We start from the raw sequence: 22,660 nt of genomic DNA on the forward strand, positions 1-22,660 counted from the left end.
ATTTTCGAAAGAAAACAAATGGAGCAGAAAATGTAATTACATATCATCATAACTATTTGTATTACATTAAATAAATTGAAGATCAGAAGAGTTTGCTGCACTGATAGATATTCTTTGATTGCTTTTTCCATTAAAGTAAACCTGAAGCCAAAAAGTTAGACACTTACTACTGTAGAGGGAAGCATGTGGATGCTCTAGCAACATTCCTAATGTTCATGACCACTCCGCTGCCAGAAGGGACCCCTTTCATCTTCATAGCCGCACTCCCGTGAGCCCTAGTGTGGCCGATCTGTGAAGGAGCTAGCAGGTTCACACCTGCGCAGTAGCACAGAGCTACTCGTGCATGGAACAAAAGGAAAGAGCCGAGCGGCTTTGTGCTACTGCACAGAGGTGGGCCGTACTTTTCACTTGAGCAGTGTGGCTGCACTCGTACATGGAGGGGAGTGCGGCTGCGCAGTGTGACTGCACTCGTACATAGAGGGGAGTGCGGCTGCACTTGTACATGGAGGGGAGTGCGGCTGCGCAGTGTGCCTGCACTCCTACATGGAGGGGAGTGTGGCTGCACTTGTGCATGAAGGGGAGTGCAGCTGCGCAGTGTGCCTGCACTTGTACATAGAGGGGAGTGCAGCTGCGAGCAATAGTCAACATTAAAGTTGGATATTGCTAAAACATCACAGCAGAGAAACGGGCGTAGGAAGACTGGGAAAGCCAGAGCAGCTTCCCTACGAGGCAAGTATTCCATTTTTTCTGTTTCTGGCTACACGTACGGTTTGAATTATTTATATTTCCTTGAATTACATTTTGTTTTGTTTTTCATTGCTAAACAGGGTTTCCAGAGGAATCAGCTTTCCTTAGAAATGTGACCCGCTGATCTTTGATGTTCTTGTCTTATATAGCTTTCCAGCCAGCACAATGTAGGTGGCGCTTATGCTGGGCATACACGGCTCATTTTTGCCACTCGATTCTCCTGTTTGATCGTTTCGCCGCTCGATTCCGCAGTAAATTCTCTTATCTTCCACTCGTTTTTCTTATCTTTTACCATTCACTGCTATCTGGAATCGAGCGGTGAAAAGATCAAGCGGGAGATCTGACATGTCGGAAATTATCTATCGAGCCATCTTAATGGCTCAAAAACGAGCTGTGTATGCCCAGCATTATGTAGAGTATCAGTATTGCTATTGACACCCTGATTACTGATTAAGGATCCATAGCAAGATAAGGTATGACATAACAGTTTACAATCTTGCCAAATCTTATGTAGTAGCGTGGTAAACTGAGTGGATATACTCTAAATGGATACTTTAGGTAGTCCCTCATATTACATAAAAGTGGTAAATTTGCACAGTCAAGATTGTATTATTGATGAGCATCTTTAAAGAAGACCTGAAAATAACAATAAAATTGCTTTTTTTTTTTTTTTACAATAGTCACTTTGTTATTTAGTGTTTGCCCATTTTAAAATCTTTCCTCTCCCTGACTTCCATTCTGAAATTTATCACTGGTGGGAATATCTTTAGTGCTGCCTAGTGATCTGTACAGAATGTTCGTTTATTGAAAGTTCTATGCATGGAGGGAGATATTGCTTGCTTGGCAATTGGAAACGGCCATTATTTCCCACAATGCAACTAGGTTCACAGACAGGAAACTGTCAGGACAATTGTCATGACATCACACTGTAGGAGGGGCTTCACCACAAGTTCAGCTATACAGATCCACCTGATGATCTATTCAACAAAAGGTAAAGATTTCGCATGTGAAATGGAATATCAGCTACTGATTGGGATGAAGTTCAATCCTTGGTTAAAGTTCATCTTAGGGCTGGTGCACACCGAGCGGCTTTTTCAGCGTTTCTGCAGCCGCTTGCGGCTGCGGATCCGCTTGGTCAATGTATCTCAATGGGGTGGTGCACACCAGAGCAGGAGGCGTTTTGCAGAAACGAAAAATGCCGGGGTGAGGCATTTTTTGGATTGCGGGTGCGTTTCTGCCTCAATGTTAAGTATAGGAAAAACGCAAACCGCTCTGAAAAACGCCTGTTCAGAGCGGTTTTGCAGGCGTTTTTGTTACAGAAGCTGTTCAGTAACAACTTTACTGTAACAATATATGAAATCTACTATACTGAAATCCGCTGCAGCAAAACGCTAGCAAAACGCCATAGAAAAATAAGAAAAAGCGTTTCAAAATCTGCTAGCATTTTGCGGATCTGCTAGCGGGTTTTGGTGTGCACCAGCCCTTAAAGGGCTATTTTTTTACAACTGTGTTCCAACCAAATTACTGATCGGACGCAATTTTTAAATTCTTACCTGAAGAAAATGTATGCGTGCTCTAACACCAAGTCTTAACCCTAGCAAGTCTGGCTCTGCAAATCTGGCTCAATTGGCTATTCATGAGGCAATGCTCATGCAAATATGCATTTGCTTTCGCACGCCAAACTATGCAGGGTCAAAAAACGAATACCGCAAAGCGGTCGCCCTGCGGGAATTAGTTCATGCCACATAAGCACTATCCAGGAGCGCCACGGGGAGGCTTCCCAATGCATACATTTTCTTCAGGTAAGCAATTTTTAAATTGCAAGGTACCACTTACCACAATAAGTATTGCGGCTGCTATTTCACACCAGGGCATTTGGTTTTTTGATCAAAAATGCAAACAGTGCCTTTGTTGCATTCTTTTATTTTATATTTTACATTTTTTTTTTTTTTTTTGCATCTTAGCTACTTGCTTTGGAAGAAAAATTGCAAAACACAAACATGCATTTTTTTATGCATGCCATTTGCGTTTTTTGCTTTGTGTTGCGCTCCCTGTGACAGCACAATGAATGGGGAACGTTGCCCACGTGTTGTGTGTACAGTGAAGCCAATGAAAAGTATACTTCACTGTAACTGTGACACACGTGTTTTGCAGTAATGCATGCAGTGTGTTACCATGCTGCACTCCGTCGTACCACAACCCACCCAGTGCACTGTGAATGTCGCACAGGCGGTGCATTGCAGTGCGGCGAGACGCATTACAGAGCAGTCATTATACTGCACCACTATGAATGGGCCTGAAGTAAACCTTCCACTTCCTTCACCAAAATAATTGTGATATGAAGATGGAGTGACAGCAGCCAGTCAAGTTATTATATAAAACATGATTTAATATTTTAAACTAGAGACCTTAGCCCATTTAATAAAGGGCTCTAGGTCTGTCACCGCCACCACCTGTCAGCATGCATGCGCGTGCCCTTGCCGCGCGGGCACACGCACCTGCACCCGCTCGCGCTAACACACATGCCCGCTCGCACACGCCCGGCGCCCCCCTAGCTGTCCTGTTCCTGTCCGAAAAATGACACTTCCTGCAGCACATGCGCAGTAGTGCAAACGCAGGGACACACACAGACATGAGACACAGGTTTTATTAGGTAGGATGGATGTTGCCTTCACTATATCTTGTTGTGAAGTCAGGCACAATCATTTTCCTCAGAGTATGTGTGGCATTGCTGGTTTTGGCTAGTTTTGTCACAGCAGTATTGAGTATATGCTCTGTAGATAAAGCAAGTGCAGCCCACCAGCCAGCATGTGTTAGCAGCAGAACAGAGGCATCATTGTGCAATACAGGCAGATTTCACAACACAGTGTGCAGTTGTTATGGACAGCTAAGACACAAACTATCTACTAAGCCTCTCTTTCTTTTAGCTGATGTCTGTATGCAGTATTGTATCTACCAAGCTTCTCTTTTCCTCTTTATTGTGGTTGCTGCCTGTTTGTATGTAGCATTTTCTTGGCAGTAATGTTATTGTTTGCACTGTGAAATTATATGACTATTTTACTTATGTTGTTAGGTCAGGTTGTACACTTGTTAGCTACTCTTCATTACAGACATGCTGTGTAAATACTGCACAACATTCCATTTCTTTCTTGATAATTCTAGGAACCTTCTACAAGAATCGTGTGATGTTTATGAGTCTGGTATTTAATTTTACCCCGGGCTTAAATCTATTCTCAAATAAACCACTTGGCCTGACAGAATAGGAATATTTATTTTTGATGAAACATTTTATCAAGCATAGCTATTGTTTAAAACGTAACTGAACTTTCAAATCTATATCTACAGAAAGCTTCAAAAGTAATCCCATTATTTTATTACTTCAACAACACAGTTGCCCAGTGGCGCAGCCACAGAGCTATGGACCCCAGTGCATTTTTTATGCTAACATTTTACATTTGAGATGCACAATAGCATAGTGAATAGGGCTCTTGCCTTGCAATGCAGGGTCCTCAGCTAAAGTCCCAGCCAGGGCACTATCTGCATGAAGTTTGTATGTCCTCCTCGAATGGGTCTCCTCTGGGCATTCCAGTTTCCTCCCACATACACATAAGTTAATTGGCTTCTCTCTAAAAATTGGTCCTACACTATAATGGACTTCTGACTATTGTAGGGATTATATTGTGAGCCCCTCTGAGGGACAGTTAGTGACACTGCTATATATACTCTGTAAAGTGCTGCAGGAGGTGGCAGCGCTATAGAAATACTAAATAATAATAATACACTTTTATTGTATAAATTCAACAAACGCAGGGCATTTCAAGAAATCATGAACTGTTTATGGATAGTTTATGGATAGTTTATGGATAGTTGTAGTAAATAGTGTCAAGGGTTATGTGGAAGGGGTTTCTAAAAAAAATGTCTATTGAGGACACTGCTTCTTTTAATCAAATAGAGGTTTTATTTTATTTGTTACACTCCCAATTAATGGTTATCAAAATTGTAGTATCTACATCAGGGATTAGAACTTGTTCACACTAGGGGCTTGATTCACTAAGACAAATAGCATGCCTTATCAAAGTGAACATGCCTTATCAGAGTAGCATAGCAAGCGCTACAAACCTGCAGGGGCTCAGGGCAGGACGAGTGGAGCTCTCGTCATTGCCAATTAGCAGGCATAAGTTTGTTATGCTACTCTGATAAGGGGTGTTAACTTTGATAAGGCGTGTTATCTCTGATTAGGCATGCAATTTGTCTTAGTGAATCAAACCCTACGAGGATTTTTTTAAGCTCTGGCGATTTTAGAAATCGCCCAAAAAGAGCTTGTGCAATGATTTTCTATGAGAGTGTTCACATATGAGCGTTTCAATTTTCAGCAAATCGCAAACGCGTTACATGTACCATTTTCTGAGCGCTTTTGCTGTAATGGGAGGTATAGGAAAAACGCAAAATGCTTGAAAAAGCGCTTTGTATATCGATTTCCCGAGCGCTTTTAAGAATAAATACGTTGTATTTATTATTTTCGGGGTCAAAGATTTCACATCCTGACTGACGTCAGGAAGTAAAAATCTCAATCGCTCAGCAACAGCGCTTACAAAAGCGCTTTTCTAAGCTCAATGCACAGGGAAAAGCGCTTTGAAAAAGTTCAACAAATCGCTCAGCGCTTGTGATAAAGCTGGCGATTCATAATGTGAACAAGGCCTTAGGGCACATTGGCTTGCAATAACAGAAGGTGTGAAACCTGCTTGTCTTGTGCACAAGCCAAAAAAACATACCCACTGCACATAAATACTACTAGACCAGTTCTCCCGTGCACCTGATATTGTGTACATAACACTTTGCACAACATGCCTGTCCAGAGGTATCTGTATAGAGACGATGCTCCACATACTCCACATACATGATGTCATTAGTATAAGAGTAAGTCACATTACATGCTTTATCACAGAAAGAACTACTAGTTGTATTTCATAGGATTATAGCCCCAGTATACATAAGCATCATATAATTAGTAGACTTGTGCAAAATGCTTATATCACTGGAATCACTTCCCTTCCTGGGGTGGTTGAGGCAGAAGGACATAGGATTACATAAAAATGATAGGAAAGAAGAGAGAAGAAAGGCAAAGCTATAGAGAGGTAAGTGAAGAGGCACTGGAGGGAAATTTAAAGGACACCTGAAATGGGAGGGATGTGGAGACTGACATTCATTTCCTTTTAAACAATGCACATTGCCTGGCTGCCCTTCTAATTCTCTGCCTCTAATATACTTTTAGCCATAGACCCTTAGGATACTTTCACATTTAGAGCTTCACCATGCATTGCTGTACTCTCCCCCACCGCATGCTCGTTTCAAGGGCAATGTAAGTCTATGGAGATTACACACTATTGCGATGCGGTGGAATGGAAGTAGCAAAATTGCTGTAAGGCCGCCGCAAACTCTGCAGCTCGTTGCCGCATGATCTGTGCCTACTGCATGGATTATGCTTTGTGATTATGCTCTGTGCTTTGTTATCCTGTCAAATTCAGAACTTTTCTTTGCAAATCCTAAGAAACCTCATACACGTGAGGTGCAGTGCGGCACAAAGCAAAAACATCATTCTTTTGATTATTAATAATTAATATTCTCTATAACAGCATTGTCTCCCGTAGTGTCTGCAGTCTGTATATGAAAATGTATGCTTTAACTCTTGTGCCCATGCCCACCCAGTTGCATTTTTTTTTTCATTTATTATTATTTTTAACCCCTAAAAAACAAAGGTCTTATCAGATATTTTTCTGTTTCTAACTTTAAAGCTCACAGTGGTCCTGCTCCCATTCACTGTGACTGGGTTATGTGCACATTGTGTTCACAGTGAGTGTAGGACTGCAGCAAGCTAGCCGAAAGCAGCTCTTTATGTAGAAGTCCTGTCATTCTGCATTGCTGATACCCCCTTTTACATAAGAAATCTATTCCTTTTCACAAACGGATCATCAGGGGGCTCTGTATGGCTGATACTGTGGTGAAACCCCTCTAACAGGAAACTGTGAGGGCCGTGGTCCTGGCAGTTTCCTGTTTGTGAACCTTGTTGCATTGTGGGAAATAGCTGTTTACAGCTGTTTCCAACTGCCAAAAAAGCAAGCAGCAACTACCTCCAGTGACATAACCTGCCAGCAGTAAAAATGTCACCATGTGATAAATGTCAGAATGTAAATCAGGGAGAGGAAAGCTTTTACAATGGGCAAACACTGATTAAATCATTTATACATAATTATTGTAAAAATTAAGCACTTTTTTTTATTACATTATTCTCACCGGAGTTCCTCTTTAACCCTCCTGGCGGTTTAAATATTTCCGCCAGGAGGCAGCGTAGCAGTTTTTTTTTTTTTAAATCATGTAGCGAGCCCAGGGCTCGCTACATGATAGCCGCTGCTCAGCGGCATCCCCCGCCCGCTTCGATCGCCTTCGGCGATCTCCAATCAGGAAATCCCGTTCAAAGAACGGGATTTCCTGGAGGGCTACCCCATCGCCATGGCGACGGGGCGGGATGACGTCAGCGACGTTGTGACATCATTGGGAGTCCCTATCCACCCCTCGGCGCTGCATGGCGCGACGGATAGCAGCGATCGAGCGCGGGGTTACCGCCAGGAAGGTTAAAATTTACCCAGGGCAGTGTAAAAACAATGTGGTACTTTGGATGGCTCTGGATCCCATTGCCTTCCCTCCTTCCTATAGCAGAGTAGTGCAGCGGTGGGCTGTGGAGGAATATGCCGGGACAGGTTATCTGAGCCCGTGCTGCCAGTTATGCTGCGCCTGACCTGGGTGCTGTCAGAGAACATCTATAGCAGCACAGCGGGATTCTCAGTGTAATTCGGGTGCTGGTGAAAGCCGGACCCTGTATTACTTCTTCCTCCAAGTTGCTACCACTCGAAGGAGGAAAAGCAATTGCGTAGCAATAAGGGTTGCAGAGGTCTTGACTGCACCAAGGCCCTTGGGCCAGAGGGGCTCCGTAGGGCCCTCCCTAAACTGCAGTATTAGCTCTTTGTTGGTCCTGTGCTTGTAATGATCAATTCTATAAATGCTTTGAATGATAATGATCATCAACAAGCTGTTCCCCATCCCCTTCTTGCACCTCTGACACTGTGTCAGGGCAGGGTTTGGTGCTCCGTATCAATTGTTATGTTACGTATAGAGTGCTTGGGGGGCCCCAATGCAAAACTCACATCGGGGCCAACAGCTCCTTACCGTAGCTACGCCACTGAGGAAAAGTATTTAATGCTGCCTGGAATTTCAGCAGCAGCAGCAGCAAGGTGAGCGGGTATCCCAACTGACCGGGTGGCCGGATAATATGCAGGATAATATGTACTTGAGTATGCTGCCTTTTAGCATTGGGCCTGAATCATCATCCTGTCTGCAGAAGCCAGATCTCTCACCTCTGTCCTAGTTTTCTTACATGCCGTGTGATGTCATGTGACAAGCTAGAAGAGTTGGGATGAGAGACACTGGAGAAGGTAATATATGACTCCACAGCTTACCATTGTACTAATAAGCATAGTGGGGAGGAGGTGGAACATGGTAGCTGCTCTAGATATGGGGGAAGGGGGCAACGTGGCCTAACAGTTATGGGGGGGGGGGGGGGTAACACAGTGGCTGCACTGTTATGGATGGCATGGTGGTTGTGCTAGTTATAGGAAGGGTTTGATATGGTGGCTGAACTTGCCATGCAGGAGGGGTACAAGGTGACCTAGTAGCTGCATTGTTATAGAGGGATGGTGACTGCACTTGTTTTGGACATGAGTAGCATGGTGGCTGCACTTAGTAACAGTGTGGCTGCTCTTGTTATGGGCAGGCAACAAAATTAAATAAAAACCATTTCATCCTAAATCGAGATGGCCCGAACCTCCGATTTTCGGTTCGTGAACCGGGTTCGCGAACTTCCGCAAAAGTTCGGTTTGCACGAACTTTCATGAACCGCAATAGACTTCAATGCGGAGGCGAACTTTGAAAACTAGAGACACTTATGCTGGCCAGAAAAGTGATGGAAAAGATGTTTCAAGGGGTCTAACATCTGAGTTTTTGCATGGATGAGTGGGATAGACACCAAAAGTCCCGGGGAAAAATCTGGATTTGACTCAAAGCAGCATTTTAAGGGCAGAAATCACATTGCATGCTAAATTGCAGGCCTAAAGTGCTTTAAAACATCTTGCATGTGTATACATCAATCGGGGAGTATAATTAGAGTACTGCTTCACACTGACAGACCAAACTCACTGTGTAACGCACCGCAAACAGTTGTTTGTGTAGTGACGGTCGTACTGGACTGGTGCGTACCATGGCGAGAGTGCAGGCCGTGGCGGTTTTCAAGCCCATATGGTCGCCGGGAAGTGGTAGCTCAATGATAGAACAACAGTGACTGTCCAGCTGATCAAATTTGGTCTGTCCACAATGAAGCTTATTATCTTGGGTATGCCCCCCCCCCCCCCCCCCCGAGACACTCATATTGCCGTCGGTCATTGCTTCATTGTGATACGCAAGCCCCTTCACCGCGTCAAGGTAATGATCACGAAGGGGAATTGCCACATGTACATGCTTTTTGTTTTGTTGTTGCAGCTGCAGTGCAACCAGAAAAATTAGGCAGGCATGTACACACACCAGAAAAATTATTATAGTGGCTGCTGCTAGCAGCGGCCTTAAAAATTAAAGAATCCGCCTGATGTCCTGGACCCTGTAGGTGGTGGCGGAGAAGGCAGTCAAGCGGCCTGCAGGCAGAGATGCTGTGTGGGGAGCAACTTAGTCATGGGGCAAGCAGTCACACGGCGTGCAGGCAGAGATGCTGTGTGCGGGGACTGACTTCGTCTTCGTGCGGGCAGTAGCCCTCTGGGATCCATGCCTCATTCATTTTGATAAAGGTGAGGTACTGAACACTTTAGTGACTTAGGCGACTTCTCTTCTCAGTGACAATGCCCCCAGCTGCACTAAAGGTCCTTTCTGACAGGGCGCTTGAGGCAGGGCAAGACAGAAGTTGGATGGCAAATTGTGACAGCTCTGGCCACAGGTCAAGCCGACGCACCCAGTAGTCCAAGGGTTCATCGCTGCTCACAGTGTCTACATCCACACTTTAGGCCAGGTAGTCGGCTACCTGCCGGTCCAGGTGTTGGTGGAGGGTGGATCCGGAAGGGCTAAGGCGAGGCGATGGACTAAGGAATGTCCGCATGTCCGATATCACTATGAGATCGCAGGAGCATCCTGTCCTTGCCTGCCTGGACATGGGAGAAGGATTACTGGCAGTGGTACCTTTATTGTGTTGTGCTGTGACATCACCCTTAAATGCATTGTAAAGCATGGTTGCCAGCTTGTTCTGCAAGTGCTGCATCCTTTCTGCCTTCTGGTGATTTGGAAACATCTCCGCCACTTTGTGCCTATAACGAGGGTCTAGTAGCGTGGCTACCCAGTACAGCTCATTCCCCTTGAGTTTTTTTATACGGAGGTTGCTCAACAGGCTGGACAGCATGAAAGATGCCATCTGCACAAAGTTGGATGCAGACCTACTATCCATCTCCTCTTGCTCTTCCTCAGTGACGTCAGGTAAGTCCTCCTACCCCCAGCCACGAACAATACCACGGAAACGTTGAGCAGCACAAGCCCCCTGTGACGCCTGCTGCTGTTGTTCTTCTGCCGCTGCCTCCTCCTCCTCCTCCAAAGAAACACCTTCCTCATTATCCGAGTCTGACTCCTCCTCCCCACACGACTCTTCCTCCTCCTCCCCCCTCTGTGCTGCCGTAGGTGTTGAGGAAACATCTGGTTCTGATGAGAATTGATCCCACAACGCTTCTTCCTGTAACTGTTCCTGTTCACGCTCCTCCACAGCTTGATCCACCACTCTATGCATGGCATGCTCCAGGTAGTAAGCGTATGGGATAAAGTCGCTGATGGTGCCTTCACTGCGACTCACCAGGTTGGTCACCTCCTCAAACGGAAGCATGAGCCTGCATGCATTTTGCATGAGTGTCCAGTTGTTGGGCCAGAACATCCCTATCTCCCCAGACTGTGTCCTTCTACTGTAGTTGTAGAGGTACTGGGTGACGGCTTTCTCCTGTTCTAGCAGGTGAGAGAACATAAGGAGGGTCGAATTCCAGTGAGTCGGGCTATCGCAAATCAGGCATCTCACCAGCAACTTGTTTCTCCGCTGAATATCGGCAAAGTGTGCCATGGCCATGTAAGACCGCCTGAAATGCCCACACACCTTCCTGGCCTGCTTCAGGACGTCCTCTAAGCCTGGGTACTTTGACACAAATATTTAAATGACTAGATTCAGCACATGTGCCATGCAGGGTACATGTGTCAGCTTTCCCAAATTCAAAGCGGAAATGAGATTGCTGCCGTTGTCACACACCACGTTGCCATCTCCAGTTGGTGCGGGGTCAGCCACTGATCCACCTGTTTGTTAAGAGCAGCCAGGAGAGCTTCTCCAGTGTGACTCTCCGTTTTGAGGCAAGACATGTCTAAGATGGCGTGACACCGTCGTACCTGGCATGCAGCATAGGTCCTGGGGAGCTGGGGCTGTGTAGCTGGAGAGGAGATCGCAGCACCAGTAGAGTTGAACTGCCACTCAGCCAAGGAGGATGACGACAGCGAAGAGGATGTAGCAGGAGGAGAGGAGGTGGCAGGGCCTGCCTGCAAGTCGTGGAGGTGTCACACGTTGGTCCGCTCCACAGCCACGTACTCCCTGCTTGTCAGCGGTCACCAGGTTGACCCATTGGGCTGTGTTAGTAATGTACCTGCCCTGACCGTGCTTGGCAGACCAGGCATCCGTGGTGAGATTGACCCTTGACCTAATGCTGTGTGCCAGAGATGACACCACTTGCCTCTCAACTTCATGGTACAGTTTGGATATCGCCTTTTTAGAGAAATAATTGCGGCCTGGTATTTTCCACTGCGGTGTCCCAATGGCCACAAATTTACGGAAGGCCTCAGAGTTCACCAGCTGGTATGGTAACAGCTGGCGAGCTAACAGTTTCGCCAAGCCAGCTGTCAGACGCCGGGCAAGGGGGTGACTGGCAGACATTGGCTTCTTCCGCTCAAATATTTCCCTCACGGACACCTGACTGCTGCTGTGGGCAGAGGAGCAGGAACCGCTCAAGGTCAGAGGCGGAGTGGAGGAGGGTGGCTGTGAAGGTGCAAGGGAGAAAGCGGCTGAAGATGCTGCACCTGAAGGAAGCAGAGGAGAAGGTGGGTGGCTTTTCGTTTGTGTGCTGCTTTTCCTCTGGTGCTCTTTCCATTGCAGTTCGTGCCTTTTCTGCATGTGCCTTCGTAAGGCAGTTGTCCCTATGTGGGTGTTGGCCTTTCCACGGCTCAATTTTTGGAGGCAGAGAGAACAGATGGCATTGCTCTGATCTGAGGCAGACACATTAAAAAATTTCCAAACCACTGAGCCCCCCTGGAGTGATGGCACTATGGTGGCATCAGCAGCTGACGTTGAAGGGCATGTTGGCTGGCTGTCCATAGGGTGCGATACATGGTGCCGGGCACTGCCACCAGCTGTTTCTGACGACGAGCTCCCCCTGCTTCTTTCAGCAACTTGTCTCCTCCTACTCTTCTCTGACTCCCCCCTTGGTCATCTCGTCTCTTAGGAACCCACGTGGCATCTGTATCATCGTCATCATCATAATCATCTTGCCCAGCTTCGCTTGCCTCAGACACCTCCAAAACTGCACCAACAGCAGGTACTTCATCCTCCTCCTCCTCACACGTTACATCCATAGTGTCGTGTAACTCAGACATATGGGTGGTGTAACTTGCTTAGCGCCTTCATCTGGTTGTAACAATAATGGCTGTGCATCAGTGATTTCCCCACCAAATAACTCCTGCGAACTGTCAAATGCAGCAGATGTGGTGCTTGTAGTAGCGCTGGTGGCTGCGGAAGATGAAGTGTTCTGTGTTAAATGATCAACCACGTCCTGACAATCTTGGGAGTTGATGGGACGTGCCTTCTTTTGAGCACTGTACTTTGGTCCAGGGCCACACAAAATCACATCAGCACGACCTCGCACAGACCTGCCGGGTGGCCTTCCTCTGGGTGTGCCTCTACCTCTGCCTCTACCTGTTTTGTCCATATCGGGGGGGATAAAGTGAAAGGTATGCACTGACTTGACTAATACAATGTGCAGTCACACAGGTGAAGTTAACAGGTATGCATGGAGTGGTATATCACACTGCGTAGGTAGGTGGGTGCACTGAACACAACAGGTAGGTATATGCAGTGATGGGTATTATAATGTGCACCTGTCACACACAGACAGGTACCGGACAGGCACAGTGACACTGCATGCGCTCACGTAGGTAGATGGGTGCACTGAAGTGAACAACAGGTAGGTATATGCAGTGATGGGTATTACAATGTGCACCTGTCACACACACAGGTAGTCACTGAATGTGCTGGGCCTGGCAGTGGCACACACAGTAGGAATTACCATGGCTGTCTATGCAACACAAGTGTCTGTGGGACACTCACACACACACAAAAAAAATCACAAGAACAAGATTAGCTCTCAAAAGAGCTGTTGAGGGGTGCTTTTTTTAGCAATAAGAATCAGCAAGGAGCAAGAAGCCTACAAGAGCCTAACTAAGCTTTCCCTATAGGTCTCTGCACAGCAGCTCTCCCTTCTCTAATTACTGCAGGCACACAAGTGAGTGAAAAGCCTGATGCTGCCTGCCTTTTATAAGGGTGGGGGGGGGGCTCTAGGAGGGAGTGTAGCCTGATTGGCTACAATGTGCCTGCTGACTGTGATGTAGAGGGACAAAGTTGACCCTAATGATGCACTATGGGGGTGAATCGAACTTCCGGAAAAGTTTGCGAACGAGAAACCACCGAAGATTGCTGGGAACCGTTCGGGCCATCTCTAATCCTAAATAGCTGACTTAGGCTCTTAGTTATACTTGCAGTTGTTGGTACAGGTTTGCTGACTTTCCTATGAACTTTTGTGGATGTTATTAGCAACTGTGTCATTTAAAGTCATTTTTTTCTGTCAGATTTCTGGTATAAACTTTCTGCTGCCCTCTTGTGGCCATCTTGCTTTTATTTCATACCAAGCACGCAGAAGTATCTTTATGCATTCCTCTACGAAGTGGTCCTGGTCTATATGAAAACAATTTGGCTGTGAGGGATTATTTAACTGCCCCCTTAAAGAGGAACTTCAGCCTAAACAAACATACTGTCATTAAGTTACTAGTTTAATGTTAATTAAAATAGATAGGTAATATAATCTCTTACCCACCCTGTTTTAAAAGAACAGGCAAATCTTTGTGAATTCATGAGGGCACCCATCTCTTGAAAGGAGGTGACAGGGAGCACGAGACACAGTTCCAACCGTCCTGTGTCCTGATCACCCCTCCCAGCTGCTAGGCAATGAGAACAACAACATCAGAAATCCCATCATACTTTGCATAGCATCAGGGGAAAAATGCCCGGGCAGTTTTCTTTGATGGGGCAGAGCTTAGCTTCTGTGCAGCTACAACTTAGGCTTAGGAAGGAAAAACAAAGTTATGCTGCTGTGAAACTGTTAAAGAAACACCAAGCCTTGTCAGTGCTGCTGAGTAGCTTTTTAGTCAGGAGGTTCACTTTAAGGACCAGAGACCGCTGGTACCAGAAACCAACGAATACCAACGAATCGCTGCACATACCCGGGAACCACAGGCCACCCACTCTGCGGTCTCTATGATGGCAGAGTTCCTGTGATCTGCTTTTATTGGCTCCTGACCGTGTCTATCAATGTAAGCCAATGGGAGTTGCTTACATTGATAGACAGGGTCAGGAGCCAATGAAATCGGCTCCTGACCCGCTCACAGGGCTCTGCTGTTATAGAGACAGGCAGAGCGAGTGAGCTGCGGCAGGGAGACAGCACCACGATTGGCGGGAGCAATGAGAGCGGCAAGAACGCGCAGTGTCGGTGAGTTGAATTCTACGCCCTGGCAGCCACATCAGCAACAAAACAGGGCATAGATTTCTATTAGTGTCGTCTGTAACTGGTTAATGTTTGTGCCAGGGGCATAGCAATAGCCATAGCAGCTGCTATGGGACCCTTGAGCATAGGGGGCCCAGGTGGTACTTAATGTACTCACTATTCTTGTGTTCCTCTGCCCTCAAACTTTGCTTCATGCCCATGAAATATGTGCAGTGTTGATTGCATGAGAATGTAAATTTACCAAGTAACTCATATGAATTACTTGGGAAATTTACATTCTCATGCATTCAACACTACACATATTTCATGGGTATGAGGAAAAGTTTGAGGGTAAGGACAGGTGACATTGCTTAAAGCGGAATATAACCCAGAATTTTTTCTTCGCTCTAATAGATTATTCACAGCATAGTATATACAACCAGCATTCTTTTTTTTACTAGAACATCATTCAAAGGGTTAACACAGGCTTTAGAAGCTTCAATGCCTTCAGAGCTGGCCGCTTCCAAAAGTTAAACAATGTAATCTTGTGTTTACTTAAATGTATCAAGTGTGGAATGTGACACATTCTCTGACTGTGCAGGAGCTCCCGGACACAGAGAGAAAGTCAAACGATGTCTGCCTGAATGAATGAATAAAAGCAGTTATTAATAAAATGCAAAGTCAGCTCATAAAGCAAAAAACTGTACTTTTGGGAAGCTATAACTTGAATAATAAATGAATAAATAATAATTGAATAAATGAATAATAATACTTATGTACAAATGCAAATATGATAACCGTATGGCATATAAAAAGTAGGAAAACATGTTTTTATTGAATATTATGTCCGGGTTTTAAACCGCTTTAAGGGTGCCTACACCTAAAGGCCCCATGAAAGTTTTGCTATGGGACCCCATGATCTCTAGCTATGCCAGTGGTTTGTGTAGAGAGACTATCCTGAGGCCGGTTGCACACCTGTTTGCTATGTGATGAGGTACACGCACCACAGAACTGAGGCTTCATAAGACCCCAACGCCTCAGTGCGGTGACAGCGTCATATGCATAGGCCCACCCCCTGTTTAGTGATGTACTCCCTCCTAGGCAGGAAGTACATCACTGGGATTCCTGTAGGTCTAATATGTATAATATGAAGGACAGGTGGTCACCTACTTACAAACAGGTTACAAACCGAGAGTTTGTTTGTAAATTGAATCATGTTATACTGGGAATACACGGGTCGATTCTGGCGCTCGATTCTTCAATTGTTTTGCCCACTTGATTCTCTTAACTTCTGCTCGTTTTTCTTATCTTTTTCAGTTCACTTCAATGACAAATCGAGCGGCAAAACAATCGGTGATCGGACATGTCGGAAATTATCTATCTAATTAGCTCAGAATCGAGCTTGTGTATTCCCAGCATTAGACATAGTGAAATCTGGATAATTGATTTACTTTCGGACAACTCTGGATTTGGACACAATGTGCCCAATCCAATTGACTTTTTCTTATAAGTTTTCTTCAAGGGGATATTTCATATATTATCAATAAAATGCTTTTTAAGCCTTCAGCAAGCAAGAAAATTCTCAGAATAATTTTGACAGGACTTTTTCACATACTTTTTGGTACTTTTTCACTTGCAGAGTACTGATAAGTTATTGTAAACAGAAGATGAAAATTATCTCCTGGGAAAAAAAATTAATTGGATTGGGCCCAATGTGTTTTTGATGGTTTTCAACGTCTTTTTGATTTGTTTTAAACTACTTACAACAGTTTGTACAATACTTAACTGTAACAACAAAAATCTCACTAATATTATAAATGCGAAAGTTTGGATGTTTTTTGCTCAATCACGCAACAATGGCTGAACGGATTTGAATGAAATTTAGCACAAACAGCCAATCAGATTTTGTTTAATTTCAATGCAAATTATTGATGCCAAAAACAGCAAAACTCACAAACTTGGTCATTAAGTAGTTGAGCAATTGTGTGTTAGGGCTAGAAATAGTGGGTGCAGCCAACACCAGCCAAATCAGTAGGGGGAAGGCTTTGGGTGCTCTTAGCAACCGCCCCTCTGCCAGCTGGGATGTTTTTCATCTTCACTGCTCCACTCCTCTCTGTGTACAAGTGTGGCCACACTACAGAGGTGCCAGTGGGTTTGCACTTGTGCAGTAGCACAAAGCCATACATGCAGAAGAAAGCCATGCACGGGTGGCTCTATGCCCTGCGCCCAGAGCTGGGACAAGGTCCTCCAGCACCCAAGGCTGAGACACCAAAGTGCGCCCCTCCATCCCTCCCACCCCAGCTGTCACACACTGATTGCTTTTAGACTAAGAGGGCCACAGGGCCCACAACCTCCCCAACACCTTAATATCTAGTTATCTGGCTTGCAGTCACTGCCATGTATCCCCTTTTCTTATTTCTTTCTGCTTCAAACACAATTAGGAATGACAGCTGAATGAATTGTGCGCCCCCTCCTACACTGCGCCCTGAGGCTGGAGCCTCTCCAGCCTATGCCTCGACCCGGGCCTGCCTGCGCCTGTGCAGTGTGGCTGCACTTGACAAGGAGGTGAGCACAGCCTCAATTAATATTCAATTTGAATGTTAGGTGTTGCTTGGAGGGTCCCAATGCAGGGGTATAGGAAGACCGGGGAGGCCTCTGGACCATCCAGAGGCTTCCCTCTACTGAGTTAAGTATCAAACCTTTTTTTTCTCATTTGACTACAGGTACCCTTTAAAGTCTGATTTGCTAAGCTGAATGCAGCAAAGGCACACAGTTGTGATGTGCTAAACTCCTATTTGCAGAGCCACTAAAGTAGCCAGGCTGTCACTGGGAGTTTAATATAAGATTCCCATATCTTGCTACAGAGCTTCTTGCTCCAGGTAAATGCTGCAGGTCAGTGCAGGGCCATTTATTCATTTATTCTGACCAATGGAAATCCTCAATGGCAAATTCAAATAAGCCCGACAGGAAATAAAAATAAGCTATATATTGTATACAAGTTAGGGTGTTTCATTTTTATAAGCTAAAAATAAAATATAACTTTTATGTAGACTTTGCTTATATTCTGGATCCTATTAATATAAAACGTATGTATGATCAGATCTAGGCAAATTGGATGATATTTGGAAGTTTGGACAATTATATGATGTACAGTAAGGGCCCATTTCCACTGTGCTCACCATGCACCTTGTGAGATGCAATGCCAGCAGAGCTGTGATGCAAGCCGTGCCATGCACGGCTATAGGGATTTGCATGCGCGATGGGGAAAAATTGTAGCATGCAGTCTGATTTTTTTTTTACCCCTGCATGCAAATGGGTCGGCAGCCTATTGATTTCAATATGTTTTTGGGGTATGGGAGGAAACTGGTGTGCCCAGAGGAAACCCACACAGACACAGAGAGAACATACAAACTCCATGCAGGTAGAGCCCTGGCTGGGATTCGAACCAGGAAGCCAGCACTGCAAGGCAAGAGCACTAACCACTACGTCACCATGCTGCCCATATAGTTGTAAGGTTTTGTGTATCAGGGGGTAAAAAAAAGTATCTGTACCTCAGCAGATCATAAAATTAGGTAAATACAACATCACATGGACAACAACACATGACATATCTCACCATGTCATTATTTATCTAACAAAGATTAAGCCAAAACAAAATAGTAGCATGTGAAAAATTATGTAAACCTTCACCACTACTATAGAACTTGAAAGGCTAAGTATCAGCTAGATCAGGCATGGGAAAACTCGGCCCTCCAGCTGTTACGGAACTACAAGTCCCACAATGCATTTGCCTTTATAAGTCATAGTTACATAGTTATTTTGGTTGATAAAAGACATACGTCCATCGAGTTCAACCAGTATAAAGTACAACTCCAGCCTGCTCCCTCACATATCCCTGTTGATCCAGAGGAAGGCGAAAAAACCCTTACAAGGCATGGTCCAATTAGCCCCAAAAGGGAAAAATTCCTTCCCGACTCCAGATGGCAATCAGATAAAATCCCTGGATCAACATCATTAGGCATTGCCTAGTAATTGTAGCCATGGATGTCTTTCAACGCAAGGAAAGCATCTAAGCCCCCTTTAAATGCAGGTATAGAGTTTGCCATAACGACTTCCTGAGGCAATGCATTCCACATTTTAATCACTCTTACTGTAAAGAATCCTTTCCTAAATAAATGGCTAAAACGTTTTTCCTCCATGCGCAGATCATGTCCTCTAGTCCTTTGAGAAGGCCTAGGGACAAAAAGCTCATCCGCCAAGCTATTATATTGCCCTCTGATGTATTTATACATGTTAATTAGATCCCCTCTAAGGCGTCTTTTCTCTAGACTAAATAAACCCAGTTTATCTAACCTTTCTTGGTAAGCGAGACCTTCCATCCCACGTATCAATTTTGTTGCTCGTCTCTGCACCTGCTCTAAAACTGCAATATCTTTTTTGTAATGTGGTACCCAGAACTGAATTCCATATTCCAGATGTGGCCTTACTAGAGAGTTAAACACGGGCAATATTATGCTAGCATCTCGAGTTTTTATTTCCCTTTTTAATGCATCCCAAAATTTTGTTAGCTTTAGCTGCAGCGGCTTGGCATTGAGTACGATTACTGAACTTCTTGTCGATGAGTACTCCTAAGTCCTCCTTAAAGTTTGATGTCCCCAACTGTATCCCATTTATTTTGTATGGTGCTAGACCATTGGTACGACCAAAATGCATGACTTTACATTTTTCAACATTGAATTTCATCTGCCATGTATGTGCCCATATAGCCATCCTATCCAGATCCTGTTGCAATATGACACTATCTTCCTGAGAGTTGATGATTCTGCACAGTTTTGTATCAACTGCAAAAATAGCAACATTGCTCACTACTGCATCTAGTAGGTCATTAATAAATAAATTGAAGAGCACTGGACCCAGTACAGACCCCTGTGGGACCCCACTGCTAACAGTCTCCCATTTTGTGTACGATCCATTGACCACAACTCTTTGTTTTCTGTCCATTAGCCAGTTCCCTATCCATGCACACAAACTCTTCCCCAGTCCTTGCATCCTCAACTTTTGCACCAGACTTTTGTGGGGAACAGTGTCGAAGGCCTTTGCAAAGTCCAAGTATATCACAATATCCATATTAGCATTCATTACCTCATAAAAGCTGAGCATGTTAGTCAAACAGGACCTGTCTTTAGTAAACCCATGTTGATGCTGAGAAAGTCATGACTGTGGCTGTCAGACTCCTGCAGTGCATTGTGGGACTTGTAGTTCCTTAACAGCTGGAGGGCCAAGTTTGCCCATGCCTGAGCTAGATGCTGCTAATCAAATGCACATACTTGATTGATTGATTGACCATCAGCAAGTGTGATCACCTCCATACAGGCAGACGTTTTGGCAGTTTGCTGGTCTGTAGTTGTGTTATGTTTATGGTACCTATAACACTAGTTGTACTATCTATTTGGAGCAATTATACGTGCCAAACCCAATTCTGGGCACGACCCAGTCGTGCTTGGCGATTAAAGATATTTCTGATTCTGGAGGATTCAGATGTGTGTTAACAGGATGCCAAGGAGGAAAGACATCAGCAATGAGCTTAGCAAAGCAATTGTTGCTACCAATCAATCTGGAAATTTCCAAATAATTTGAAATCTCTCATTCTACATTGAGAAAGATTATTCACATGTGGAAATCAATGGCCAATCAAAATTGAATTTTTCTACACACATCCAATTTTTCAATGGTCAACTTTACCACTTCGATGTAGTACAAGGGCTAACAGGTTTTGAATACTATGAACAGATAGGCTTGGTAAGCTCTCATACTACATGGAAGTGCTAAAATAGGTCAATCAATGGCCAATCAAAATGAGATGTGTGTATGCACCCTAAGTTAGCATGTTAAATGTTCAAAATCATGACAGTACAATTATAAAAGAGTGAACAAGCATGTCTTGTTTGGGCAGGTTGCCAGCAGAAAGCATTTTATCTTTAAAAAGAACATGGCAACATGGGTTAGGTTTGTAAAGTTGCAGCTGATGAACAAATCACAGAAAGTCTGCAACAGTGTCTAGAGAGATGAGATCAGAGTGTACAGGTTTGACCATAAAGCACAATGCTACATTGGGGGAAAACCAAACACAACATATCAGCAGACCTCATCCCAACTGTTAAGCATGGTGGTAGAATGGTGACGATTTCAGCTTGTTTTGCAGCCATATGGGGGCACAATGCACTCAGTGAGTAGACCACAACTACTTTTCAGAGCAGAATATTCTGGACTGACATGCAAAACCATCTGTGTGACATCTAAACCTGGCTGATATTGGGTCATGCAACAGGACAATGATCCTAAGGATACTAGCAGTGGCGTAGCTAGTGCCTATGGGGCCCCATAGCAAAATTTTCATGGGGCCTTTTGATCTAGCCACTCTTGAGCAATGCCACCTGCCCCTACTCTATGGAGTTGACTGGGCAATTTACATATGATTTCCATGCAATGTACGCTGTGTACAGGGGTACTGAAAAAAAGGAAAGTTAATAGTGAAATCATCAAGTACCACCTGGGCCCCCTCATCTTCCAGGCCCCATAGCAGTTGCTATGGTTGCTATGGCTATTGCTACACGCCTGGATACTAGGAAATCTACAGCAGAATGCCTGAGAAAGAAAAGAAACAAGGGCCTGATGCAATTAACTATTTCTCCTGAGTTTTCTCCTAGGTGATATTTTCAAACTTGAAAATAAAATGCCTTTTAAATCAATATCAAGCAAAAAATGCTCAAAATAATATTTATAGTACTTTTTCACCTACTTTTTGGTACTCAGGAGAAAAAACTAATTGCATATGGCTCAAGGTGTTCCAATGGCCCGGTCAGGGTCCAAACCACAACCAATTGAAATACTGTGATAGAACCTTAACTTCTTGCCGTCCGCTCCATGCCAATTGGCGTGAACGGGGCGGCAGCCCCAGGACCGCTCCACGCCGTCTAATATATCTGTACAGCGCTGCGATCTAAGGCAGGGCTGTACTGTCCCCCTAGGGGACAAGAGAGCGATCAGCTGACTGGGGGAGGGAGGGAAGATGATTAAAGAAACAGGCATTTTTATAAAAAAAAAAAAAAATTGTAAAAAAATAAACAAACATTGAGTCAGCGATCAGACCCCACCTCTGTTGGTGGGGAGAAAAGGGGGGGGGGGGGAATCACTTGTGTGCTCAGTTGTGCGGCCCTGCAGTGAGCCCTTAAAGCTGCAGTGGCCCAATTTATGAAAAATGGCCTGGTCTTTAGGGGGGTTTAACACCGGGGTCCTCAAGTGGTTAAGAGAGTTATGCATAAATGAATACCTGCAAACCTCAATGACCTGAAGCATTGTTGTAAAGAAAGTTCATCCACAGTGGTGTGAGACACTAATAACTTCATACAGAAATGCACATTATTGCTACTGAAGGTGGTTTTACAACCTGTTGAATTTTGAGGTGTAGGTAGTTTTCACACTTTTCTTCTTCATTTTGGCTTTGCTTTTGTTAAATAAAAAATGATTTTGTTAGATAAATAATGACCCAATAATGATGGAATTTGCTGTGGGTTGTTTTACTCCAGATAATTTTTTTAACATTATTTTTTGATAGATATAATCTTAGAATTGAATAAGATTGTACTTGATTTTCCACATGAACTGTATTCAGATACTTTACCCTTCACTACACAAACTTGGTAAGATTGGACCAGGTTGTACAATCAGAGCTGTCCAACCTTATGTACAGCTAATGTTTTACAGCTGGTGCCAAACACTGAGGGTTGTAGGCTTCTTCAGGACTCCATTTAGCTATAAGACAAATAGATGTTGGGTAAAGCTGACAATTGGACTCCTTCCAGTGGTCCTTAGCAAACCTCAGTCTGACTCAGTGACATAGCTAGGGATAATAGGGCCCCATAGCAAAACTTTCATGGGGCCCTCAGATGTAGGCACTATTAAAGGGACTCCGAGCTCTGATTAAAAATAAAATTTGA

The 22,660-nt window shown here is 44.5% G+C and overlaps 1 protein-coding gene across 2 annotated transcripts in view; it reads left to right on the forward strand.

Annotated features, from left to right (window-relative positions):
* PLEKHB2 (pleckstrin homology domain containing B2) overlaps positions 1-22,660 on the forward strand; it is a 65,777-nt gene that overhangs the window by 12,530 nt on the left and 30,587 nt on the right. The window contains exon 1 of one of the 2 annotated variants that reach the window (XM_068280718.1): positions 17,207-17,228. The exons of the other annotated variant lie outside the window; for it this stretch is intronic. The gene's annotated coding sequence lies outside the window, so the exon portion shown is untranslated. Of the gene's footprint in view, positions 1-17,206; positions 17,229-22,660 lie in introns of those variants that run through there. 2 annotated transcript variants of the gene reach the window in all.

The sequence above is a fragment of the Hyperolius riggenbachi genome, chromosome 4, assembly GCF_040937935.1.
Source record: "Hyperolius riggenbachi isolate aHypRig1 chromosome 4, aHypRig1.pri, whole genome shotgun sequence".
In the NCBI taxonomy this organism is placed as follows: Eukaryota; Metazoa; Chordata; class Amphibia; order Anura; family Hyperoliidae; genus Hyperolius; species Hyperolius riggenbachi.